Source organism: Triticum aestivum, chromosome 2A (genome assembly GCF_018294505.1).
Source record: "Triticum aestivum cultivar Chinese Spring chromosome 2A, IWGSC CS RefSeq v2.1, whole genome shotgun sequence".
NCBI classification, from domain to species: Eukaryota; Viridiplantae; Streptophyta; class Magnoliopsida; order Poales; family Poaceae; genus Triticum; species Triticum aestivum.
Genome location: NC_057797.1, coordinates 596,644,070 through 596,648,186, shown reverse-complemented (window position 1 = coordinate 596,648,186; position 4,117 = coordinate 596,644,070).

Below are 4,117 nucleotides of genomic sequence, written 5' to 3'. Positions count from 1 at the left end.
GTGGTACGGAGATGCAATTCTATGATTGACGTCATATTTAGCAAGCATTTTACGGAAAGCACCATGAATAAAATTTGAACCACCATCAGTCATTAAATATCTAGGGACTCCAAACCTTGGAAAAATAACTTCTTTAAGCATTTTAATAGAAGTGTTATGATCAGCACTACTAGTTGGAATAGCTTCTACCCACTTAGTAATGTAATCAACAGCAACTAAAATATGTGTATATCCATTAGAGGAAGGAAAAGGTCCCATATAATCAAAGCCCCAAACATCAAATGGTTCAATAACAAGTGAATAATTCATAGGCATTTCTTGACGTCTACTAATATTACCAATTATTTGACATTCATCATAAGATAGGACAAACTTGCAGGCATCCTTGAAGAGAGTAGCCCAATAAAAACCGGATTGCAATACCTTATGTGCAGTTCTATCTCCCGTGTGGTGTCCTCCATAAGTTTCAGAGTGGCACTTGCATAGGATATGTTCTTGTTCATGCTCAGGTACACAACGTCTAATAACACCATCTACTCCTCCTTTATAAAGATGTGGGTCATCCCAAAAGTAATGTCTCAAATCATAGAATAACTTTTTCTTTTGTTGGTATGTGAAGCTAGGTGGTATGAACTTAGCAACAATGTAATTAGCATAATCAGCATACCAAGGGGTACTATGAGAAGTACTTATGATATTTAATTGTTCATCAGGAAAGCTATCATCAATAGGTAGTGGGTCATCAAGAACATTCTCTAACCTAGATAAGTTGTCTGCAACGGGGTTCTCAGCTCCTTTTCTATCAACAATATGCAAATCAAATTCTTGTAGCAAGAGAACCCATCTAATAAGTCTAGGTTTAGCATCTTTTTTCTCCATAAGATATTTAATAGCAGCATGATCAGTGTGGATAGTTACTTTAGAATCAACAATATAAGGTTTGAACTTATCACAAGCAAATACAACTGCTAAAAGTTCTTTTTTAGTAGTAGCATAATTTCTTTGAGTGTTGTCTAGAGTCTTACTAGCATAATGGATAACATTTAATTTCTTATCAACTCTTTGCCCTAGAACAGCACCTACAGCATAATCGCTAGCATCACACATAATTTCAAAGGGTAAATTCCAATCAGGTGGCTGAACAATAGGTGTAGAGACTAATGCTTTCTTAAGTATTTCAAATGCTTCTACACAATCATCATCAAAGACAAATGGAATATCTTTTTGTAATAAATTAGTCAGAGGCCGAGAAATTTTTGAGAAGTCCTTGATGAACCTCCTATAAAATCCAGCGTGACCAAGGAAACTTCCTATACCTTTGATGTCCTTGGGACATGGCATCTTTTCAATAGCATCAACCTTGGCTTTATCAACTTCAATACCTCTTTCAGAAACTTTATGCCCCAAGACAATACCTTCATTAACAATAAAGTGGCACTTTTCCCAATTCAAGACAAGATTAGTTTCTTCACATCTCTGCAAAACTCGATCAAGATTGCTCAAGCAATCATCAAAAGAAGATCCATAGATGGAAAAGTCGTCCATGAAAACCTCACAAATCTTTTCACAAAAGTTAGAGAATATAGCCATCATGCATCTTTGAAAGGTAGCAGGTGCATTACATAAACCAAAAGGCATATGTCTATCAAAAAAAGTACCAAAAGGGCATGTAAAAGTAGTCTTTGATTGATCTTTAGCCGACACAGGTATTTGAGAGAAACCAGAATAACCATCTAGAAAGCAGTAATGTGTATGTTTGCATAATCTTTCTAGCATTTGATCGATAAAAGGTAAGGGGTAATGATCTTTCTTAGTAGCCTTATTTAATTTGCGGAAATCAATTACCATCCTATAACCTGTAATAATTCTTTGTGGAATCAATTCATCTTTATCATTAGGAACAACAGTAATACCTCCCTTCTTAGGGACACAATGAACAGGACTTACCCACTGACTATCAGCAACGGGATAAATTATACCTGCCTCCAGAAGCTTTAGTATTTCTTTTCTTACCACTTCTTTCATTTTAGGATTCAGACGTCGTTGAGGATCACGAACTGGTTTGGCATCTGCTTCCAAATTTATTTTATGTTGACATAGAGTGGGACTAATGCCCTTAAGATCATCAAGAGTATATCCAATAGCAGCACGGTGCTTCTTCAGAGTTTTCAATAATCTTTCTTCTTCATGCTCTGAAAGGTTAGCACTAATAATAACAGGATATATCTTCTTTTCATCAAGATAAGCATATTTAAGATTATCAGGCAACTGTTTAATATCAAACACGGGATCACCCTTAGGTGGAGGGGGATCCCCTAGGATTTCAACAGGAAAATTGTGTTTCAGAATAGGTTCCTGTTTAAAGAATACTTCATCTATTTCCCTTCTTTCATTCATAAACATATCATTCTCATGGTCTAGCAAATATTGTTCTAAAGGATCACTAGGAGGTACGGCAATAGAAGCAAGACCAATAATTTCATCCTTACTAAGCAATTCTTCTTCATGGTGTTGTTTGCTAAATTTAGAGAAATTAAACTCATGAGTCATATCATCTAAGCCGACAGTAACAACATCCCTTGTGCAATCTATGGTAGCATTAACAATATTTAAGAAGGGTCTACCAAATATAATGGGATAAAAGCTATCTTGTGGGGAACCAAGAACAAGAAAATCAGCAGGATGTTTAGTTTTCCCACACAAGACTTCAACATCTCTAACAATTCCCATTGGTGAAATAGTATCTCTATTAGCAAGTTTAATAGTAACATCAATTTCTTCTAACTCAACAGGTGCAATGTCATGCATAATTTCTTTGTATAAGTCAATAGGTATTGCACTAGCACTAGCACCCATATCACATAATCCATGATAACAATGATCTCCTATTTTAACAGAAATAACAGGCATGCCTACCACAGGTCTAGGTTTATCTGTATCACGGGGTTTAGCAATTCTAGCAGTTTCATTACAGAAGTAAATAACATGCCCATCTATATTATCAGACAAGAGATCTTTAACAATAGCAATATTAGGTTCAACTTTAACTTGCTCAGGAGGTGTATATGTTTTAATATTGCTTTTATGAACCACAGTTGAAGCTTTAGCATGATCCTTTATCCTAACAGGGAAAGGTGGTTTCTCAACATAACAAGTAGGAACAATAGGATAATTATAGGTGACAGACTTTTCTTCAACTTTAATAGGTGCAACTACTTTTACTTCTATGGGAGGATGATATTTAAACCACTTATCCTTAGAGAGATCAACATAAGTAGCAAAAGATTCACAGAAAGAAGCTACTATCTCAGAATCAAGTCCATATTTAGTGCTAAACTTACGGAAAATATCGGTATCCATAAAAGATTTAACACAATCATACTTAGGTGTCATACCTGAATCCTTACCATTGTCGAGGTCCCAATCTTCAGAGTTGCGTTTAATTCTATCCAATAAATCCCATTTGAATCCAATAGTCTTCACCATAAAAGAGCCAGCACAAGAAGTATCAAGCATGGTGCGATTGTTATCAGAAAGCCGAGCATAAAATTTTTGAATAATCATTTCTCTTGAGAGCTCATGATTGGGGCATGAATATAACATTGATTTAAGCCTCCCCCAAGCTTGAGCGATGCTTTCTCCTTCGTGAGGCCAAAAATTATATATATAATTGGGATCACGATGAACAAGATGCATAGGGTAATACTTTTGATGAAATTCCAATTTCAATCTTTTATAGTCCCAGAGTCTCATATCATCACATAGCCTATACCATATCAATGTGTCTCCCTTCAAAGATAAACGGAATACCTTCTTCTTAGCAACATCATCAGGTATACCTGCAAGCTTAAATAATCCACAAACTTCATCCACATATATTAAGTGCTCATCAGGATGCTTTGTTCCACCTCCTGTAAAAGGGTTAGCTAGCAATTTTTCCATCATACCCGAAGGAAATTCAAAAGGAGTTTCATTTTCAATAGGTTCAGTAGGTTGAGGAGCAACTCTTTGCTCTACTGGACGGGGTGAAGATACCCCGAACAAGCCCCTCAGAGAATTACTTTTCATAGTAACAAGTGACAGTAAATTTCAGCACACTATATAAATTTTTCCTTAC